The following is a 24349-nucleotide window of genomic DNA, read 5'->3' as shown; positions in this document are numbered from 1 at the left end:
AATAACAAATGTAAAAACAAAGGGTATCAAATTGAAATGTGTATGTGTATGTGTGTGTGTTTTTTAAACTTGGCAGGGGAAAGAATGTTGAAAACAACTAAATGAAATTTTAAAAATTGAAAAAAGACAAAAGAAAAGACTTAGGAAAGGATATAATTGATGTCTTTAAAAATCTGAAGAGCTATCTTATGCTGGAAGGAACAGATTTGCTCTGTATAGCCTAGAAAGTGGATTAGGACCATTGGATAAGATGGTATCTTCTACTGTCGAATTAGGTAACTTGTAAATTGTAAGTAACCTTAGTAATCCTCTGTTCCAAGCCATTCATTTTACAGGAACCTAAGGCTAAGTGGAAGTGAAGATGTGCTCAAAGAAATGCAAGTAGCAAGAAACAGAGTCAGAATTAGAACCCAGGTCCTTCCAATACAGCATATTCTTTTTGTTTCTTGGTTTATTATTAGTAGTATTCCTATAAATCAGAAGTATTAGGCATGAGGGATTGAATTCCTAGCAATTACAACAGGGCAATAATGGAACGGACTACCTAGTTAGGTAGTGAGTTCCTCCTACAATGGAAGTATTCAACAGAGAATGTCAGGAATGTTGTAGAGAGAATTCCAGCATTGTGGGGAAGATAGGACTAGACCTCTGAGGTCTCTTCTAATTTCAAGATTCTGTGATTTTGTGATATCTAATTTCATGTTCTGCGGCTACAGCTGGAGTCTGATCCTTTGATGGAAGCTTTGTGAAGTAGAAGGCTACCCCTCCTGCCACCATTCCCCCTCCACCCCCACTCCCAACCTTGGCATCATGGACAATCTGGATCTCATAGAAGATTACTGAATAGCCTTAGCTCTGGAAGAGGAGAAGAGGAAAATATTTACTGGGAATTCTAAGGAAAATTAAAATCTCTGAGATTCCCCATATTTACTGACCAGGGATAGGAAATTGAAAGGAAGCCTCAGGGGAGAAACTATAGCCCTTTTCTATCATGAAGTGGACTAGGGGGAAGGAGGATGCCCCTACTGATAAGTTCTCCACCCTGATGCTGACAGACTTCCTAGGCATCCTCAGAAATTTGAGATGCCCCCCCTTCCCCCACCCCAACCTCATTGCCAAGCCTCTCTTACAGCTTTCATTGTCCCTGTGCCATCCCCCGGGGATTATGGTTAAGCCCCCAGTTGTCTCTTAGAGGGCAGTGGCTCTGACAGGTCCCTCCATGGGCAGTGCTCCTGATACCCACATATCCAAAGTTATGGCAACTGCCAACAGTTTGGTATGTCTCACTCTGGCTTACAGTCTCAAAGTTTGGGCAAAGCTCAGCCCCTCAACACCTTTCACTGAAACTTTTCCACTCCCACCCCCATAATTGTCTCTGTCTCTGTTTTCTTTCCTCTTCTTTCCTTCACTCTCAGGTTTTTCCCTCCTGATCACCTTTCTTGGAGTGGTCATTTTGGCCAAAGCTTCTTGCTTCACCTACAATAACTACTATATATAAAGACATTCTATCACACACACTCCATCCCACTAGAGTTACAGTCTTGTAATGGAGCACATCTACACACACACACACACACACACACACACACCAGAAGTAAGAAATTATAGGGGATGAATTTGGGTTTTTTCCAGTTATCCAAAAGTTTGACAAGTAAGGCAGCTGGGCACGTGGGGGATGGCAATGCCAGGGAACCGAACTCGGGAATCCTGGTCCCCCTTCCCCCCAGTTGGCACGTGGGAGAATAAAGAGGTCATTGCAGAGAGCACAGAGTTCATGCTGGGCAACGTGCCCACTGTGACTCATGCCCTACCAGCCTGGTCTATCCCGGACATCGGAAACACACTATCCCCCAACCCCTCTCTGTCCCTTGCCCTGAGGTCACTGCCCACTGATGGGCCATTCTGCCACCTCAGCACTGTGCTGCTGCCAGTCATCACCTTCATCAACAGAGTGCCAAGCAGAGTAATGCCTACCAAGCCATCCTTCCCCTGCTTGGCTTCCCCATGCCCTGTCTCAGCACGTCTCTCCAAATATGTTCCTCCCTCTTTTCGGCCAGACAACTTTAGGGCTGCAGGGCAATAGTGCCCAGTTATGTGGCGGAATCACTGGTAGGTGTGGAAAACTTAGGGGTCAGGGAGGTCTGGAAGCCCGAGCTCACCGCCCAACCCCCGGGAGACCCCCTTTCCCTTCGTATCCGGAACCCCGTTTGCTTCGGGGCTGCACTTGGCATTGAGAGGACACAGCTCTCTCCTCCCGAGAGAGAAAAGAAATGTCAACCACCTGCCCCCAGCCCTACTCTCAAACCCTCAGCCTGTGGGGCGGCAGCTCCCTCGGTACGAGGCCCCCCGTCCCGTCAGAGTCGGCCGCACGTCTCACCCGGCCCCTAGCAGCGGTCCCCCGACGGTGGAGCCCCGACAGCCACCGCTCTTCGTGGCGGAGGCTCGGAAGCCAGAGGCAGCGCGGCTCCGGGGAGCTGCAGTCCACTCCGATCGCCCTCTCCCAGCGCCAGCCCCCCGCCCCCGGCCCGCTCCACTCGCCATACCGCCCGACCCACGAGCGACATGGCCCGGGGGCGCGGGGGTGCGAGAGCGGGCGCGGGGCACGCGGGGCCCCGGGAGCGATCCGAGGGAAGGGCCCAGGTTTCCGGAGCCGGACGCGCGGAGGAGGGAGGGGCTCGGCATTCCCCGGAGCGGGAACAACTTCTCTCTCCTCCTCTCCGCCGGGGCCGGGGCTGCTCTGCTCCTCGCCCCGGCCCGCTCCCCTTGGGAGGAGAGCCCAGGGGGGCCCCCTCCCTGCCCCCCGCCCTCCTGAGCCAGGCTGAGCCGTGCTGAGCCAGCTGGAGGGTCCCGGGGTCTAGGGACCGGAGAGGAGCGGGGGGGCCCGGGAGCGGCGCCGTCACCTCCTGAGCCTCTCGCAGCTGAAGGCTCCCAAGCCCGGACACGCCAGCAACTCTGGCAAAGGAGCAAACGCCTCCCCCAGCCCAGGGCCGGCCCCCAGCCAGCCCGCGGCCACACAGGCCACCCTCCTCCCCTCCCTCCCCCTCCCTCCGCCCAGGGAGCTCCACACCGCTGGGATGCACTTCACACACACACACACACACACACACACACACACACACACACACACACACACTGCAAAACTACTGGCCTGTGTGTGTGCGATGTACACACATTTCTCTGTGCACACGTACTTACTATTCAAACACATACTGCCCGCAGACACTCGAATTGCACAAATAGCCGCACTTCTCACACACACACTGATTGCTGCACAAAGATACACAATGTACACACATGCACAGGAATCTATCCATTGTAGCTTGCCAGTGGAAACACACACACACACACACACACACACACACACACACGCTGCCCAGATGCATTCACTTTGCACATTTGCTACAGTCAGGCAAACCCCTCAAACACACATTACCCACACACACATTACACACAGATACACATCACACAAACACACCACAGAGCCCTCTCCCAGCCACATACTAGAGATATAACACTCCACAATATTACTCCCCAACCATAAGAGAGTGACAGTCTTCTTTTTCTATCCCTTAGTTCTTCCCCCTCCCCCCTCCCCCTCCCATGGTCTGGAAGAATGGCATTGGGTATAATCCCCACGAAAGAGTTGTAAACTTTGCACACACACACACCAACCCTACTTACCCAAGAGTAAGGGAGCAAAGACCCTACCCAGCTCCCAGAGGTGGCAGGTTGGCAGGAAGGCAGCACCCATACCCTCCCACAGTGCCAGCTGCCTGAATGTCCCCTATATCTCATCAATGTGAGGTTAGGGGAAAACTCAGACCCTTAATGTTAGTGTTAATGAAAAAGTGTCAGTTAGGGGGAGGTTCTTGTGGAATATCATTGGGAAAGATGCCCTCAGAAACAACTCTCCTTTTCCAATACACAGTAACTGAAGTGTCAGGTATGAATGTATTTGTGGGGTAAAGCTGGAGTGTGGGTCCAGGACTGGACCATTACTTGCTCCCATTCTCTTTTTTCCAGCCCCCCTCTCCTTTTTATAAGCAGGGGTGTAAGATAGGTCTTTCCTTAAAAGGGAAGAGAGAGCAGGCTTTTGAGGAATAATGAAAGATAAGCATCTCCACATCCCAGACCAGCTACTTCATCCTGGAGAAAGCAAACTAGAGAAGAATCCTGAAGGATGGGAGAGTTTTCAATTGGAACAACCAGTAATCAGTCTCACGCAGAGTATGAGCTCCCCATCTGACCCTAATCATCATCCAAGCTGGGTGCCTTTCCCAAGTGCTATCATCACCCAGTCCCCTTGTTATTATCATTCTGAGTCAATTCCTCGAGTTGAGGAGTCCAAATTCAGTAAAGAAGAAAAGCAGAGACTAAAGAATAAGGATTAAGGTGGGATAGAGAGAGGGGGAGCAACTGGGGTGGCAAAGAGGAGTAAAACTGCGGGGAGAGAACAGGGGACACTAATAGGCAAGGTGTAGGGAGACTGAAGGACAGAGCAAGATGTAGACCGAAGATGAGAGGTTGAGGGAAACTTAAGAGGGGGAGGGGAGACTGAGGAAAGGAACAGAGATAGAGACCAGAAGTCAGAGAGTTGTGAAAAAACTTAAGACCAAGTGGAGGAAATAAGAGAACAGAGAGGTGAGGGAGATTGAAGGGATAATATGATAAAAACATAGGGGATAAAGTAAAGGATAAGGGAACTGAGGAGTAGAAGGCAGGGAAGACTGAATACAAGAAAAAAAATAAAGGGATAGAATATGGGGGAGACTGAGGTAAAGAAAGTGGAAAGAATGAAATGAGATAGAGATTGAAGAAAGGAGAGAAGAGAGGAGGAAGGGTTAGGATGAGGAATGTGGGGGAGGCCTGGGCTGGCCTGGGCCTGGAGTTGTTTTGTTCTCCTGTTTCCTGTTTGCAGGCTAAGCTGGGCCCCCAGTGCAGGAGTCACCCCCACCCCCACCCCCGGGGGGCGGAAGCCGGGACGGGAAGAGTGAGGCAGTCACAGGGGCTGAGTCAGGAGGGATTCAGGACATAGAAGGAATAGTTCAACACTGGGAAAACCAGTGCCTGGGGGAAGCCTGGAGCTGGGACCCCTCCCACTCCAGGACTTGCTAAGGGAGTCTAACTGCTCCAAGAATTTCAAGATTTGGGGTCCCTCTTCCCTTCTCCCACCTTAAATCCTTCCAAGGATTAGCCAGACTAGACCCTCTGATTCCAGGAGAGGTCTCAAATAGTCTTCTTGTATTTTCCTTACCTTTATTTACACTGGCCCCTTCACCTACTGCCTATAAAAAGAATACTTTCTCTTTCAAACTTGTAAGATTAAGGGGCTGCAGATTCATCCACTTGCCTCTTCATTTAGTTCGACCACACACACACACACACACACACACACACACACACACACACACACACTATCCCACTACCACCATCACTGCCAATCCTGTTAACCTCTATCCCCTCCATCAACTAATCTATCCAGTCTTGGTTTCCAGAAATATTGAAAGTAAATGTACCATCCCCATGAATCCTAGTAAATTTTGATTTTCTTATTCCTTGTACTAAAGAGGTAAGGGAAGGAAGGAAGGAAATAAACATTTATTAAGCGCTTCCTATATGCCAGGGACATGGTAAGGACTTAGGATGAGAGGGGAATGGAGAGGAAGGAATTGATATTTTCATTCTATCCCAGATCGAGGGAGAAACTATCAGCCATATGTCATGCTCAGCCAGTTCCCTAAGCTATCAGAGGTGAGGGGTGGGCTTGTAAAAAAGTGTAGCAAACCAAATAACTTCCCTCACTCCTGTCCCATCTCATTCTTCCCAACTCCCTTTTAGAAAGACTAGGTTGGAAAAGCCACTGAGGCTCACCATCTGGAAGAGAGGGGAGGGGTCTCTGGTGCCTCTTGTCCCTCTGCCTCAAGCCTCAGCATTTCCTCTGGAAAGGAATGTGGGTGGGCAAAGGAGGGAGGTGGGGGAAGGGGGCCAAGCACTTCAAAATACCAGGCGTTGCTGAGATTCTATTCTGAGGCTTCCTGCCACAGGAGCCCCACCTCCCCCCATCCAATAACCTCTCCCATGTCCTTCTCCCCCCCAAAACCAAGAATGACCCAACAGACTTTCTGGCATTCCTACTACTTGACCATTCCTCAATTTTCTCTGCCCCTTAATCTAATCTAATCTCCTAGGGATGAATAAATAAGGAGAACCACTCTGGGGAAGAAGGGATGAGAACCCATATCATATATCCCCGATTCTCATTCTGATCAACCTTTCCTTGGAGCTGGTACTAAGGTGGGAGGGAGGGAGAAGGGAGGGGAGATGATTTAGTCCTTTCTGCAGTCTAATATCACCAGCCTCTCTTCTTGCAACTGCTCTCTTTAGAGTAATGTCATCTTACAAATCTGACACTTCACTGTTTTCAGAATTCCAGTTTACCCCCTCAATCTTCTCATTCAGCCCATTCCATTTTTAGATAACGATATAGATTTTTCCCCCTTATATTAAGTCTAAATTTGTTACTTTGCACCTTCCATCCATTGCTATTTCCGTCACTTTGGCTGAACAGAACAACTTTTTCTTTCTCTTTCACATGACAGGCAGCTGTCATCCTGTCCCCCAAGTTTTTTTTTTATTTCTGGGCAAAATATCCCCAGTTCCTTCAGCTATCCTCATGGGATATAATTTCACCTCTCACAACCTGAAAATATTTCCTTAGCTTATTAGCACACTTTGCACTCAGAACTGAACGTGGTGCTCCAAATGTGATCTGTCAGAGTAGAGTGGGACTATCACTTTCCTAAATCCTGAACAGTATGTCTTGTTTTTGGTTTTGATAGGCCATTGGAGTTAAGTAGCTTGCCCAGCTTGCCACAGCTAGTATCTGAGGTAAAAATTTGAACTCAGGTTCCCCTGACTTTAGGGCTGGAGTTCTGTCATCTGTGCCACCTAACTGCCTGCTCATCTTTTAAATTTTTTTTTCAAAATACATGCAAAGATATTCATCATTCACCCTTGCAAAACATTGTGTTCCAATATTTTCTCCATCCCTCCCCACCTTTCCTCTTCCCTAGACAGCAAGTAATCCATTATAGGTTAAATATGTATAATTCTTCTAAACATATTTTCACACTTATCATGCTGCACAAGGAAAATCGAATCATAAAGGGGGAAAAATGCTTCTCCTTTTTTTTTGTTTGCTTATTTTTTTTATACTGTGCTTTCTTTATGATATGATTTCAAGATCTAGTTCTCCTAAACTTGATCTCTAGCTTCTCTATGTCCTTCTCAAAATGTGGTCCAGATCAAGGCAGGCTACAGCAATACTATTGCTATTGGGATGTTTTCTTTTAACATAACCTTAAAATTAATTGCATTTACTTCTTTTTATTTTATTTTTCTTGAAGATTTTTTTAGAAGGGAAAGATCTATGTTTTCTTTCACAACATGACTTTTGTGGAAATGTTTTGTCTAACCACATGTATATTCTCAGTGGGGGTGGAGGGGAGATGGAGAGAATTTGAAACTCAAAGTTTTAAAAACAAATGTTTAAAAATGTGTTACATGTAACTGGGGAAAATAAAAATATTAAAGAAAAATTAATTGCATTAATTTTTTCAGCTGCCATATCACATGGTTGATTCATACCTAAGATGCAGTCCACTAAAATTTCTAGTTTTTTTCAGATCAGTTGTTATCTAGTCATACCTGTCCCTTCTTGTATTTATGAAGCTGACTTTTTAACCAAACTAACACTTTACATTTATCCCTATCAGATTTAATCTTATTCCATTCACCCAACATTCTACCTGTTCCAGGTCTTTTCAAATTCTTTACTGTAACCCACTAAGCTAGCCATTCTAGTTTGGTGTCATCTATTTCTTTTCTCATGTCATTGATAAAAATGTTAAGTTGCATTGGGTAAAACAAAGATCTCTGAGGTCTTCAACTGAAAAATCTATGAACTGACATTAAAACTATTAGTGACTATTTTTGAGATGTGACCAATAGTTCAACCAAACCTGTCTAGCCTACATCTCTCCATTTCTTTTCTCCTGCAAAGATGATAATGAGTGACTTTATCGAATATTTTTCTAAAATCTAGGTATTGTCCACCATTTTCAGTTTTGTTTTTGTTTTACATGATGTATTCTTGAAGCTATGCTGGCTCTCTGGTATTATCTCTTTATCTCATTTATTCTCCAAGAATATGGGTTGCTCAGAGAGGACTATCACCTCTACTGTGAGGGCTTGACAAGCCCTTTTCAAGGCTGCTAATTCACCTTTATTGTCCATCTTTACCCAACTGTCACCTGTGATTTTTGTGTCATTGATTCTCTTTGAAAATGGTCAACCACATGTACAAAAATGTTTTTAGTGGCCCTTTTTGTAGTGTCAAGGAACTGGAAATTGAGGGGATGTCCCTCAATTGGGAATGGCTGAATAAGTTATAGTATACGAATGTAATGGAATATATTGTTATATGAAGAAATGATGAACAAGCTGATTTCAGAAAACCCCAGAAAGATCTACATGAACTGATGCTGAGTAAAGTGAGGAGAATCAGGAGGACATTGTACACAGCAACAAAATTATGTGTTGATCAACTGTGATGAACTTAGCTCAACAACTCTGTGATTCAAGATAATTCCGATAGGCTTCGGATGGAAAATGCCATCTGCATCCAGGGAGAGAACAATGAAGACTGAGTGTAGATTAAAGTATAGTATTTTCATTTTTGTATTTGTGTATTTGCTTTTTTCTTTCTCACAGTTTTTTTCTCTTTTGGACAGATTTTTCTTGCACAATTTGACAAATATGAAAATATGTTTAAAAGAATTGCACCTATCAGATTACTTGCTCTCTTGGGGAGGGGAGAGTTAAAGGAGAGAGCGAGAAAAATTTGGAACATAAATTCTTACAAAAATGATTGTTGAAAATTATCTTTATGTGTATTTGGAAAATAAAATAATATTAAAAATTTTAAAAACAAAGAAAAAAAAGAAAAGTCAAACAATAACAATTCTCCAAGACTATATATACTTTTTTTTTGGTTGGGGGGAGAATGAGACAATAGGAATTAAGTGACTTGCCCCAGGGTTTTATAGCTATTAAGTATCCAAAGTTACATTTGAACTCAGATTCTCCTGATTTCAGGGCTACTGCTCTATCCATGTAATATCTAGCTGCTTCCATGACTATGTGTTTCATAGAAAGTGATAGTCTCCCCTGTTAACAGTAAGTTCTTCATTGAGATAAATAACAAATCTAGTCAGCAAAATAATATCAATGATACAGAAGAGCATGGTATTTTGAGTGGAGAGCTGACCTTGGATGAGGCCGGCAGATCTGGGTTCAAGTCTTCCTCTGACCCATTCAGGTGGTGTGACCCTTTATAAGTCACTTATATTCTCTAATTTTCAGAGAAGTTTCTGATTTGCAATAAGAGAATTTCCTTACTAGGAAGCTCCTTATACCATCAAAATAAAAGGTTCAGCCATTGTACCTAATAATAACAGCTGATTTTATATAATATTTTATAGCTTACAAAACACATTACATGTAGTATCTCATTTAAACCCCATAACAATCTGGTAGGATGACTAATCCTACCAGAGGTTTGATAATCTCCTCTAAAGAAATTGAGGCTCATATAGGTAAGAGACTTATTTGTTCAGTGACACACAGCTAAGAAATATCAAATGTAGGATTTGAACTCAGGAGCTTCTGTCCATTGCCCCTTACTTCTTTTTACTTGAATCTTTTGACTTTCAATCTAGTATTTCTTTCCCTTGTCCCATGATGATTCTTATCTTTTAGAACCCTGGGATAGGGGTGAACCTGGGCTCCACTATCAAATACAACAAAATTCTTTACCCTTTAAAATTAGAGAGATCAAGAAGCAAGGTTTAAGGGAGCTTATATCTTGTATGGAGCACATGGTTTAGTGGGGGCAAGGATACAAGAGCCACTAGAAAAACTTATTTGATAGACATTCCTTTGGACTGAGTTGGTGGAGGGAGGGGGAAGAGAGGAAGTTTTGCCTAGAGACTGGAGAATGGAGGAGATGACCTTGGAAGAAGGAGGAGACCTTCCTTTTAGCCCAAGAGTCAAGAGATAGAGAGTGAGGGGGAAAAGGGAGTTGGGAATGTTGATAGTGGCTGAGAGATGGGAGGGAGCAGGAAGTAAGAGTGAAGGGCCCCCAAGGATCAGGAATCACCCCCTTTCCTTCCTTCCTTCAATCGGATCCCCTTCCCTTCCCAGAAATGCAAAATTAGTGTGGGTTGGGGGTGGGCTATGTATCTCGTTAAATACTTAAGAACTTGGTCCAAAGTTATTCAGTAATCCTGAATAATTACATATACAGGAAGGGGGTGTAAGCAAAGAAAAGAAAAGAAGAAGGAAGGGAGGAAAGAAAGAAGGAAGGGAGTCACAACATAAATATACAACAGCTATAGAGCATCGTAAGAGCTCAGTATACTGCCACTCGATACACACACAGACACACACACTCCAAATTTCAAGTCTCACCAACCAAATCAATTGCGCACTCGGCAGGCATGCACAAAATGTGATACCAAACAAATTCCATACATGTTCCATCCTCATGCCTATGAACCCCTGCCCTAGTCCCCTCCTTCAAGGACAACCACCCCCTCAGTCCTTTCCCCGCCCTTTTACCCCACAATGGGTGCCTGGTTCCCAGCACTGCCTGTCCCGTGGCTCCCCTGCCAACGTGCCCTAACAAGCCAAGCCACTGAGCCGGCCAAGCAAGACTGTCTACTCCCTGCACCCCTCTCCCCACCCCCAACCCATCTCCTTCACAAATCACAGAGAGCAAAGTAGCCCAGAGGGAGGAGATGACCAAAATGACCTTTCCAGGTCCCCAGTCTTTTGGGACTTCAGGGTCCCTTTGGTTTGCATAGTTGGGTTACTCTTCCCATATACTAGACATCCCAGTTGATTGTCCTTCAAGGTCCCTGAAGCAACACCTGGATTCAATTTTCATCTTAACTTCTCTTCTGCTAATACAACTCTCATGATCAAGGTCTTGATCCAGCTACCACTCTGGCTGATCCCACAGGTTTGTGAATCTTCAGCTCTCACATAATTCTCTTCCCCTATTCATTTATTCTCTCATTTACTCACTCACTCACTCATTCATTCAACAAACACTTATTGAACACCTCCTACATCAATTACCATTAATCAACAAACCATCTAGCATTTATAAGGGGCTCCTATGTGACAGACACTGTGTTCAACTAAACACCGGTGGAGCATGGCAGATTTTATTCTCAAGGAGTTTGAAACTTTCTTGAGAATTCAAGGAGAGAAATATAAGAAATTTTGGGGAGAAACATGCAAACAACAATGTACCAGCAATTTTTAGACAGGATAAACTGATAATCTCAGAGGGACAGGATTAAGATTAGGAAGAAATGTAAAAGGAGGGGAGACATTTTTTGGTAGAAAATGGGGCTTTACCTGAGACTTGAAAGAAGCCAGGAGGGGGAGATGAAGTACATTCAAGGAGGGATAAATAGCCAGTGAAAATGAATGTCAGATAATAATAAAATAAAACTTTGAAGAGGCAGTTGGCCTGGGATCTGTTGTTGGTCAATCAATGACAATCCCAGTGATTTGGATTTAAGATAAAGTCCTAGCCCATAAACACCATGTTATTTTGCCAAGTTTCAGTGATTAAAAGGTAAAGATATGATATCCTCCTTTTGAGAGGGAAGGGAAGGGAAAGAAGAAAGAAACAGAAAACTAAGAAAAAGAAAAGCAAGGACATTGAGACACAGTATATACATCCAGGTACAGAGACATACAGAGAAAGACACACAGATACAAACCCAGAAGAAGGCACATAATGGATTGATACATGCATACATGCACACTTAGATACACTTAGATATGATGACACTTTCAGTGCCATTGAGTTGGCTTCCTACCCACAAAACCTGGAAGTGTGGGGAAGAAACTTCATTAATTACGGAGTTAATTCACTAGGGTGATAGTAGAGGTGGGCTCCAAGCTTTTCCCATATGATTTATAAGAGATTAAAGCTTCATCCGTTTGAAGTTCCCGGGATAAAAAGAGTAGGATGGTGAAGTTGCCAGCTAAAGTTGCCACAGCAGTGGAGCCAGCTTCTCCGGTATGGAGTTAAGGGGAGGGGCCTTGAGGAGAGGAGGAGCAGTCTAGGAAAGGGAGGGGAGACAGAAGGCAGGAGGAGGGAAATGATCAGCATTTCCCCCAGAAGCCTAGATGACCATGGAGCCCACAGACAGTAGGAAATAAGCAGTTTCAGAAAGGGTGAGTCCGGAGTCCTACCACAAAATAAACATAAAGGCATTTTCTGGATCAGCTGAGGAAGGGGGAAGGGAAGACTTGTTTTAAATCCCTTCCCCCTCTAGCAGGAAGCCTTCCCAGATTAACTTCGCCTTTCATCTTTCCTTTCATCTTTTCCTCTGACTCCTCATTCTTCTCTTTCTCCTCCCCACTCCCGGCACCAATATCCATAAGCTGCTTTCTATGATTGTTCATAACATGTTCTGTCAGAGCTGGATAAGGCCTCAGAAATGAGGGGTGCAGCCCAAGTCCCTTATGTACAGAGCGGGGAAGTGAGGCCCAATGAGAGGCAGCAAGTTTAGAAACTGAACACAAATCCATCTTCTCATCTCCAGTCCCCTATTTCTCTCTACTTCAATCTATCTACTTCATAGCCACTAAAGTGAATTTCCTAACTATGCTATTCTCCCACTCAATAAACTCCAAAAAGTTTCCTGTTATCTGTAGGGTTAAATAGAAATTAAATTAAACATAAATTCCTCTCTTTCACATTTAGAGACTTTTGCAACATGGTTCTAATCTACCTTTCCAACTTTATTATATATTACCCCCATTTTCTACACACCAACCCAGTCAGACTGGCCTTTTTACAGTTGCTCAAACATACCTCTCTGTTTCTGCTCTCCATGACTTTTCCCTGGCTGTCTCCATAGCCTGGGATGCACTCCCACTTTAATTTTATCTTCCTAAAATCTCTATTTTACTTTAAAATTCAGCTTAAGTGCCACTTTCTAAGAAAGCCTTTTCTAATAGTCCAGATACTAGTGTCTCCCTTATTCCTTTTTTATCTTTATAAATTTATATATGTGTATATTTTCTCAAGATGTGACACTTAGCGAAAGTGTCACAGTAGATACAGTGCCTGACCTGGAATCAGAGAGATTCATCCATCTGATTTCAAATCTTGTTTCAGATATTTACTAGCTGTGTGACTCTGAGCAAGTCACTTACCCCTCTCTGCCTCAGTTTCCTCAACTGTAAAATAAGCTGGAAAAGGAAATGGCAAACTACTCCAGTATCTTTGACAAGTAAATCCCACATGGGATCACAAAGAATCAGATATGACTGAAATGACTAAACAGCAATAATATAATTAGGATCCTTGAGGGCAGAAATTATTCCGTTTTCTCTTTGTAATACCTGGCGCCCAGTACTGTACTTGGTACAGAGTAAGCACCCAGTAAAGTGCTTGTAATGGATTGGAGGAGCTTAGGATATCAAACACTTCCACATGCTCCTTTTCTCTGTCACTTCTCCCCAGTAAGCACCTACCTATGGCTGAGCTGGGTATGCCCAAATACAGATATTGTCTTGTATGTTCTTAAGGGACAGAGACAGAGGGAAATTCCGGGAGATAGTAGTGAATCAATGCAGGGGAAGAAGCTGAGCGAGTGGAAGCAGGGAGACGAGCAAAGAAAGGGAATATTTACCACATTCCAGTCATAGGAAACTCTAAGACATGACACATACATATCCAAGACACTTTCTAAACCTTGCAGGAGTAACACTGTTACGGTAAGTATTATAAGAAAGACATGTGTGAATGGATACAAAATAACTAAGTGTAGCCAAGAAAATAACACGGACAATGACTATAATGATGCAAATGGCATTTCCACCATAAAATAATTGAAAATAAGCTTAATCCCAAAGAAGAAATATAGAAAGATACCATGGCTTGTGGGGAAGCGAAGGGAACAGGATATCAGTTTTGATTTTTTTCTTTTTCTTTTTCCTTTTAAAACATTTTTTTTGTTTTAAGGAATAATTCTCTGGGATAGGGAGAGGGTTAAGGGACACAGGGGAATCTTGGTTATATAAAAAGAAAAAATGAAAGTAAAATCTATTTTTAAAATAAATAGTATTGAATGAATGTATGTATATTGAGGTGATATGAACTTTGTGTTTGTGACTGTGGGGTCTGAGATACACATTGGAGAGGTAGATTGGAGAGTGAGCTAGGGGAGGGAGAAAGCATGCTGTGATGATGTGAAAGGATGCAGCCTATAGTCTACACAGAGGTTAAACATGGGACGCCAGTTCCATTAGAATGAATTCTAACCGACTGAGCTCCTCATCATATTGCCTAAAATCCAGTTATCATTCTTATCCTTCATTGGCTCCATCTTAGACTGAACTCCAGTTCTGATTGGTGAGCTTTCCCTAGTCTTGCCAAGAATCAAGCGTCCATTCCGCTCCCTCTGCCCTTCTCCTCACTTCATGTGTTGTCTTCCATTTGAAATGTAAGCTCCTCGAGGACAGGGATTGTTTGTATTTATCCCCAGCACTTAGCACGGACCTTGACAAATAGTAATCATTTAATAAGTAAATCTCTTAATCTATCCAGTCAGATGTTCACACACAAAGTCATACAGACATCGCATGTGTATTCATGTGCTTGTTCATACAAAACACCAAATTCATCCAGACATGTAGTGTTGGAGGTAGAAAAAGGCCAGGATTTGAGATTCAGGAGACTTGGGCTTCTTCCCAGTTCCAACATATACAAATTGCATGATCACGAACATGTCATTTCTTTTCTCTCTTCTGCATAATGGAGATAATACATGTGCTATCCACGGGTAGGACTTTTGGAGAAGTCCTCTATAATCCTTAAAACATTATAGAAATCTAAGTTTCTGTTACGAGTAACATCTTCTGGCACTCACACATGCAGTCAGATCCCTGTGGACAGCAGAGCCCTCTGCTGGCACAATCCTGGCATTTTCACCTCCCTCACACCACTCAGATTCAAGCTTCTTTAATTCCTTCCTAGCTTTACCTTCCTGATATCCACATTCCTCGTTCATCCTGAACTCAACTGCTCAGAAAAGCCCTGGAGTTTACAGTATTCACTCCACATATCCAGCCTGTTGCCCAAGCTTCTCATTTTTACCTACACTTTCTACCTCTCCTATATATCTATCCCCTTATTTCTGCTCACATAGTTACCCACCTGGTTCATGAGCTCATCACCTCCTGCTGGGAATACTACAGTGACCTTCTGGTTGGTTTCCCTGACTCAAGTCTTTCCCCACTCTCATTTGTCCTCCACTTTGCTGCCCAAGTGATTTTTCCTAAAGTACAGATCTGACCACATCACCTTCTTATTTAATAAACTCCAATGCTTCCCTGTTACCTCCATGATCAAATATAAAATGTTCTCTTTTGGCATTCAAAATCCTTCACCAATAGTTTTTTACATAATTCTATATATGTAACATATCAAATTGGTTGCCATCTTCAGGATGGGAGAGAGGAAAAAAGAAGGGAGAATATTTGGAACTCAATTTTTTTTTCAAATTTAAAATCCTCCTTCTTTGCCTTTATCTTTAAAAAAATTTTTCAATAGTATTTTATTTTTCTAAATACATGTAAAGATAGTTTTCAACATTTATTTTTTAAGACTTGTGTTCAAATTTTTCTTCCTCCCCAAGATCCCAAGTAATCTGATATAGGTTAAATATGTGCAATTCTTTTAAATATTTCCATATTTATTGCATAAGAAAAATCAGACCAAAAGGGGAAAATCAAACAAAAAAAGGTGAAAATACTATGCTTCTATTTATATACAGTCTCCTTAATTCTGTCTCTGGATGTGATCAGCATTTTCTAGCCCAAGTCTCTTGGAATTGCCTTCAATCACCTCACTGAGAAGAGCCAAGCCTTGCACAGTTGATCATCACATAATCTTCTTGTTATTGTGTACAATGTTCTCTTGGTTCTGCTCACTGATCAACATCAGTTTATGTAAGTCTTCCCAGGCTTTTCTGAAATCAGCCTGCTCATCATTTTTTATAGAACAATAATATTCCATTACATTCATACTGTGACTTATTCAGCCATTCCACAATTAATGGACATTCACTCAATTTCCAGTTCCTTGATACTAGGAAAAAAGTTGCTACAAACATTTTTGCACATGTGGGTCCTTTTCCCTCTTTGGGATATAAGCACTCCTGGATCAAAGGTATGCATTATTTTATAGCCCCCTGGGCATAGTGAAACTCAAAATTTTATTTTAAAAATTAATATTAATGAACTGATGCTGAGTGAAGTGAGTAGAATCAGGAAAACATTGTCCACAGCAATAGCAAATTTGTGGGATGATCTACTGTAATATACTTATCTCTTCAGCAATTCAGTGATCCAAGGCAATTCTAACAAACTTTGGATGGAAAATGCCATCCTCATCCAGAGAGAGAGAGAACTATGGACATTGAATGTGGATTGAAGCATACTAATTTCATCTTTTTTCTCCTGTTTTTCTTTCTTATGGTTTTTTCCTTTTCTGAGTTTTCTCTCCCAACATGACTCATGTGGAAATATGTAAAAAAAAAAAAAAAAAAAAAAAAAAGAATGAACTTATAAACCTAAAAAATAAAATGTTTTACAGGTAACTAGGGGAAAATAAAACATTAAAAATTTAAATGAATATTCAAAATTATCTTTACATGTAAATGGGAAAAATAAAATACTCTAAAAACCTCTTTACAACCTGACTTCTTCCCACTCTTTCAATCTTCTTACACTTTAAAATAATGCCATATCTGCCTTCTCGATGTTTCTCAAACAAGACATTCCATCTGTTGTCTTTAATGCTCTGTGACTTTTCACTGGATGCCCCCCAAGTCTAGAATTCTCTCCCTCTTCACTTTTGCCTATTTTCCTGGCTTCTTCAAGATTCAGCTCAAATCTCACCTTCTATCTACTCTGAGCATATTTTGTATAAATTTGTTTCTTTCATTATTGTATTAACCTTGTTTCTTTCATTTGGATGTGAACTCCTTAAAGGTGGACACAGTAATTTTTTGCCTTTCTTTGTGTTCCTAGCTAGTGCTTAACACAGTACCTGTCACAGAGTAGATTCTTCTTCCCCCCACCCCCCCACCCCCGAATTGGGATTAAGTGACTTGCCCAAAGTCACACAGCTAGGAAGTGTTACATGTCTGAGTCTGGATTTGAACTCAGGTCCTCCTGACTTCAGGGCTGGTTCTTTTAGACCCTACGCCATCTAGCTGCCTCTACACGGTAGATTCTTAATAAATACTTTATGACTAATAGTTGAAATGGTATGAACTTTAGAGTCACACCTGTTCAATCCTTTGCAGTGGTGTGGACCCATTTGGGGTTTTCCTGGCAGAGATACTAGAGCAGTTTGCCATTTCCTTCTCCAGCTCATTTTACAGACGAGGAAACTGAGGCAAACAGGGCCAGACAGCCTGAGTCTGGATTTGAATCCAGGAGTCTTTCCAACTCCAGACCAGGCACTCTGTATACTATGGCGCCACCTGGCAGCCCCACACTTTATAGCACATTGGGCAATTCGTTCATCTCTCCAGTTTGTTTCCTCATATACAACATGAGGGGGAACTCTTGAAGTTATTCTTCTTGACTTTTTTTTAGGTCTTCAGCTACACAGCTACAATCTAGGATGTAAAGTTAGATCTTTGGGGAAAAGAAATATTAAAAGAAAGTGGAATTTCCGTCCCAAAGCAACTGAATAATTTAAACAAAGGAGAACACCAATCTGTCTAGCCTGCGTTAGGGATAGGTTCAGCCCTGCCCAGGCAGGGGAATGATGGAAATGGCCTTCAAACTACAGGACAGGGCCTGCTGGTGTCACTGATCCCTGAATGAAAGGGGCCTTCCAGAGCTTCTCCAGTCCTCTCTTATCATTTTACTGATGAAGATATTGGATCGGAGAGATGAAGTGATTTTCCCAACTAGGAAGTAGCAGTGACAGGTCTCTGAGCTCTAGATCCAGTGCTCTTTCTCTGCAATATTGCCCACTCTTCCCTATCTCTACTCCTCTGCCTCTGTACTAGATAGCTCTTTCCTTCAGGATGACCTGGAAGAGACAAAGGGGAAAATCCCAAGAGTCGGATCGCTCTGCTCTGCCAACAGGATTGTTCAGTAAGCCCTTCTGGTCTCATGACCACCAGGAGAGAGAGATGAACCTGAGCAACAGGTGCATGGGCAATGAGGAGCAAGAGAAGTCACATGGAGTGGAGTCTAGGCCACACCTCCCTTCCTGGGCAGGTCTCGGCAGCTTCCGTAAGTCTCCTCAGGGCACCTGGGGCTGCTTGGTAAGGAGTGGTTCTCAGCCCTGCCCCTGAAACTACCCACCCCCTCACTCTAGTCCCTGCCCAGCCTGTACCCAATTCAGTCCGTCCTCCTTGTTATCACTCAATAGCCTTTCTCAAGCACAAGTAACCATGTCCTTCCACCTTAAACCACAATGCCAACATCAGTCCCTTCTTCGAGAAGGTAGCTCACCAATGGCAACGTTTCCTAAGCACAAGAGTGCCGGTATGCAGACGAGATCCTGAGCTGAATACTGTCCCTAGCACCAGCTGTCCTCATTCCCTACCACTGGAGAGATCAGGGCTGAGAGAGGTGCCGAATGGGGGGATGGAGCAAGGAAAGAGAACCTACTATGTACAAGGCACTGTGCTAAGCACTTCACAAATATTTTTTCAATCGGTCCTCAAGGAATCCCTTGAAGAACACACTTTCAAATTAAGATTATGGGATAAAAGTTCTGGAAATGGAAGGGGTAAAGATCAAGTTGTATCCTCTGCTCGGTACAGAGATCACTTTTTTCCTTTCCATCCCTCTCTCCCCATCCCTCTGTTCCTTTATTTCTATTTCTTCTTCCCCCCTCACACACACACCAAAATTATCTTGTAATTTACTTATCTGTGCATGAGCTATATCACACCATCACCACCACTACCTCCACCCTCCCAGTAGAATGTAAGCTCCTTGAGGGCAGGGAAATTTTGCCTTCTAGTCACTAGTGCAATGCATTGTGAAAGCAGGAACTTAATTAACAAAGGCATTAAAAACTTGAAATGAGTTTGAGATGTCTCCCTCATACCCATCCATACCATTGTCTTCCTTTTCCCTGTCAACTAAGTGCGCACAGCTTCTGCCAGCCCACAGAGACACTTATGAAGGGGTAGTAGACTCCTTAGCTCTAAGAACCCATGTCTTCCCACTCTTCAGATTGCTACATTTCTGCTAGAGTGGATGGACCTGGAGTCAGGAAAGTCTGAGTTAGAATCATACTAGATGTGTGACCCTGGAAGAGTCACATAATCCCTATCGAAATAGAAAATAGAAATGAAATGATAGAGGGCACTAGCAGCTAGGGAGAGCTAAAAAGGTTTCACCTAAAAAGATGAACTTGACTGGACATTAGAGTACATGAATTGAGTAATATATTTAATAATAAGTCTGAAAAGATAGGTTGGGACCAAGTTGTAATGCACTTTAAATGCAAAGAAAAGCAGTTTATATTTGATTCTGGATGCAATAGAGAACCCCTAGAATTTATGGAGCAAGGGAGTGACATAGGGAGACCTATACTTTAGGAAAATCACTCTGGCAGTGATGTGGAGGGTGGCTTGAAACTGAGGAGACATTTGAGACAAGTAGCTGTTAGGAGGCTTTTGCAAAAGGCCAAGTGAAAGGTATTAAGGGTGGCTAGATGGCTCAATGGATAGAACACCAGGCCTGGAGTCTTAAAATCGGTTTGAGTCACTTATTAACTGTTTGCCTCAGTTTCCCTATCTGTAAAATGAGCTGGAAAAGGAAATGGTAAGCTATTTCAATATCTTTGCCAAGAAAACCCAAAAATGAATCATGAAGAGGTGAACACAACTAAAAGCAACTAAACAAAAAAAAGAGCCTGAGCTAGAGTGATGGATCTATGGATGAGAGAGAAGATGATGTCAGAGAAATCATGGAAGTAGAAAAGACCAGATTTGGCAACTGACTGGAGAGACAGGGAAATGAAGAATGAGGAGCCAAAAGGGAAGATAGTGACTAGAAGATGATGACTTTGAAAGTAGAAGAGTGCTGGGTTTAGGGAAAGGCATAATGATGTCTGGTTTAGGTGTGTTGAGTTGCCTACGGTACATTCAGCTTGAAATCCTCAATGGGCAGTTAAAGGTCAACAAGGGAAAGAACAAAACTGGATACATAACTCTGGGAGTCGTTGGAATAAGATCAAATGGGACAATATGTGTAAAGTTATTGGAAACCTGAAAGAGCTGCTGGGTTTTTATATGTTTTTATGTTTCCCTGTCCCTACCCCCACACAATCTTGTTTCCTCCCTTTTCCCCTTTGTGAGTGTCTTGGAGACAGGAATTGTTTCTTGTTTGGGATTTTGTTGTTGTTGTTATGCTTTGAGCCCTTAGCACAGTGCCCTGCACAAACACTTAATAAATGCTTGTTGAAATTAATGGAATATTTCCTTTCAAAGAAGTTCAGGGATAGTCTGGCCTCAGGAGACCAAATTCTTCTAGGTTAGACCCCCTTGCTAAACAGGGGAAAGGGTCTGCTTCCTATCTGCCTATTACCCACCAAACCTTCCTAACCTACCTGCATTTCCTAACTTGTTTCCATCCCTAAGGGGGAAAAAATTGGAAAGGTCAGATAGCAAGACCTAAATTGGGTCTGGGGAGAGAAACTCCATTCTTTTTTATTATCCAGGGGCCCGATACAGAATGGATTATCCAAGCACCTGCTTTTCCTCCTTCATTTCTGTGAAGTGAGGCAGATGGAGATTGGGGAAAGGTTTAGATTAGACAGAGTTGTTCAATTGCAAATAATTCCCAGATCTATTTATGCAGTCTCAGTCTCTCTCTTGGGCTCCAGTCCCATATAACTAGCTACTTATTGGACATTTCTGGATTTAATTTGTTCAGTCATTTAAAATGACATCCAACTCTGTGACCCCATTTAGGGTTTTCTCAGCAAAGATATTGGAGTGATTTGCTATTTCCTTCTTCAGCTCATTTTACAGATGGGAAAACTGAGGCGAACAGAGACATGCTCAGAGTCCCTCATCTAGTTAGTGTCTTATAGACCAAACACAGGAAGATGAGTCTTCCTGACTCCAGATCTATCCACTATGCCATCTAGCTGCCCTCAGCTCTTATTTAGAAACCTCAAAACACAACTCATTCTCTTTTCAGCAAAACCTTTCCCTCTTCCAAATTTCTCTTATATTGGTGTAAAAGCACCACCATTCTTAGTCACCCAAAACTGGAACCTCATTGTCATTTTCAGCTCCACTCTTGTGTATCCTATATATCCAAGTATTTCCTAAACTTTATCTTTTAAAAACACCCACAACTTTACATCATTGCATTTATGTCTCCTCTGCACTCTGGCTCTCTTAGTTGATGTTCTCATCCTCTCTCTTCTTGACTGTTTATTTTCATAGCCTTCTAATTGGTCTCCAGATTCAAGTCCCTCCCCATTCATCCTCCACCCAACTGCCAAAGCAATTTCCTTAAGTGCAAATCTAATCAGGTCACCTCCACCCCCTCAGACTGCAATGGCTCCCTATTACCTCGAGGAGGAAATATCTCTAATCATTTGTTTAGTATTTAAAACTCTTCATGGATCCTTCCTACATTTCTTTTGCTCGTATTCTTTATCTCCCTCCGTGTACACACTCTATGACCCAGAGACACTAAGCTACATGCTATTCTGTGCATAAGATACTCATCTCTCAGCTGACTTTTCACTGGCTGTCAATCCCCCAAGCCTGGAATGCTTTCCCATTTCAGTCTTTCAGCTTCCCTAGCTTCTTTCAAGACCTAGTTCAAATGCCACCTGTTATAGGAGATCTTTCCTGATCCCCTTAATGGTTAAACTCTTTTTATGTATCCTGCATGTATGACCCATTAAAAAATAGATTTAGATCATGAACTCCATGAGGACAAAATTATTTCTTTCTTTGTATCCAGTGCCTGGCTCATAATAACTGATTAATAAAATTGACTGCCAGATTCCTAACACACACTCATATCGTATTATCCACCACCACCCATCACCTGTATTATCCACATCCACCACCATCACTTTCCATTGCCATGGGCTTGAAGTGAAGACACCTGTATTCTAGTTCTGATTCAGTCGTTAGCTGTGTGATCTTAGCCCTCCTCTGTGAAATGTGAGGGATGGGCTAGTTGATCTCTAAGGTCCCTGTCAACCCTGAAGTGAGAAGGCTCTTAAGAGGAGAGAAAGAGGAGGTTGGCAGAGAAGGGTGGGGGGCAGCAGCCCAGGGGCTAGACATCAGAAATGTCAAGTATGTGAACCATGTCAGCCGATGGAGCTATGAATAGAACAAGCAGGGCCATCTGGGGCAGTGCCCCCTCCCCCTGCCTTACAAGAGATGAGGGAGGAGGGGTCATGAAATGGAACTTGAGCAGTAGGGCAGAAGGGAGAGAGAACCTGTTTGAAGGATAGTAGGAGAAGAGCTAGAGATCCATATGTAAGAAAAATACAAAATATAATAATATTGGGGAATTGGAGAATCCCACGAAGGAGAGATTAGCCCTTTCTTATGAGCTGCAGAGCTGGACACTATGTAATTCAGACTTCTAAGTCTCACCCCACACCCTAGAGCACGATGTGAGCAGGGTGGGGGTGAAACTAGGTGCCACATACCAAGCCTAGGATCTGTCAGCTAAGAGGGCCGCTGCCCACACCATTCTCCAGCATTCATGTTGCTTAGGTTTTCTTTCACACGTGTGAGATGCTTGTACTATCTCATGACTTGTTCTGCCCCTTCTATCCCTGAGAGTCTAGGTTCCTAGGAAATGAGGCTGTGGAGATAGAGATGAGAGAAGAAAACAGCATGGATTCTTCAGCCCAGTTCCTTATTCTCCCTCTAACCTTTCAACTTACAGGTTCCCATCATGGCACAGCTGAAACCCTATTCTACAGATCAAGAAACCAAGGCTGGGACACGTTTACTAAATTGCCAGGGTTACATATCTAAAACATGCTTGATATAGAATTCAAATTCAGGTCTTGATTCCAAATTCAATACTCTGTAAGAGTCAAGATCATTCGATTCAATTAATCACCAATCACCCTAACAACTTGAAATAACTAATAAACTCTTATGCCCTGATATACACTTCCATTGAATCAATCAATTAAAGCCTTTAGAATAAGTGCAAATCAACTTTGTTTAGTTATTTTCAGTTTGTGACACCATTTGGGGTTTTCTTGGCAAAGATACTAGAGTGGTTCACCATTTCCTTTTCCAGCTCATTTTACAGATGAATAGATTGAGGCACGTAAGGTTAAATGACTCATATCATACCACTAGAAAATGTTAGAGGCTGGATTTGAACTAGACCTAGTGCAGGCATTCCATCTACTGCCTCACCTTGTTTACCTTGAGAATTATCCAGTAATCTCAGTTGTGTTCACCGCCTAGCTACCCCTCATAACCAGCTGAAAGCTTTTGGCCAATCAGAAGTCAGCCTAGTGGAAACTCGCTGAGAACAGGACACAGGCAAATCCAACCAGCACCATCTCCCCTTCAGGCCTCCACGGAGATAGCCTAAGACCCAGATTTTTGTCATTGAGTTATTATTGAATGAAACAGTGATGTTTCCCAGGAAGTATACAAGTTGAAGAGATTTGATCATAACCTATGAAATTTGTTTAAAATCACCCAGATAGTTTGAAATGGAGTAGTTGAATATCTGGCAGCATAGAACATAAAACCTCTGAGAGGGAATCCCCTTGAAGGGGGAAGAGTGAGAAGATTATCCCGGGTATGATCCCTCTGTATCTGTCTCCTTCTTCTTATCTTCCAAAGGACAACCTTGTGAACTTGGACAGGCTAGAGGATTGGAAATTTTCCATTAGTGTCCTGATAATGTCCCTGTAACAGTTCATTTAATGCCTTCATCAGAAGTCAAAGTCAAATTAGACACATCCAGTCCCTTGGAGTATCTCTAGAACCTTGAAGGAAGTTTTTGTAGCAGCCCTCTGTCCCCAGCCATTTAGTATCAGTGGGAATTAGGAGAGTAATTCCAGAGTCTAGAGGTTGGAGAAGTGTGTTTGTGATGAAATCACATCACATCAGTCTAGAATAACTTTTCCACTTCTCTGACCCTCATCCTAATCCAGATCGTCTCCAACTTCCACGGCCAAGGTCAAGTTGTATGATCA

General features: G+C 42.9%; 1 protein-coding gene and 1 long non-coding RNA gene across 5 annotated transcripts in view; one reads left to right on the top strand and one right to left on the bottom strand.

Moving 5' to 3' along the window:
* ARHGAP23 (Rho GTPase activating protein 23) overlaps positions 1–24349 on the bottom strand; it is a 121534-nt gene that overhangs the window by 68786 nt on the left and 28399 nt on the right. The gene's annotated exons all lie outside the window — the stretch shown is intronic.
* Positions 12296–23283, top strand: LOC141539076 (uncharacterized). Its single transcript, XR_012481199.1, has 3 exons — positions 12296–12318; positions 18262–18411; positions 23068–23283. It is a non-coding gene; the product is annotated as an uncharacterized LOC141539076 (long non-coding RNA).

The sequence above is a fragment of the Sminthopsis crassicaudata genome, chromosome 4, assembly GCF_048593235.1.
Source record: "Sminthopsis crassicaudata isolate SCR6 chromosome 4, ASM4859323v1, whole genome shotgun sequence".
Lineage (NCBI taxonomy): Eukaryota > Metazoa > Chordata > Mammalia > Dasyuromorphia > Dasyuridae > Sminthopsis > Sminthopsis crassicaudata.
The sequence above is the reverse complement of the archived record's forward strand: the minus strand, read 5'-3'. Positions and strand labels throughout refer to the sequence as shown.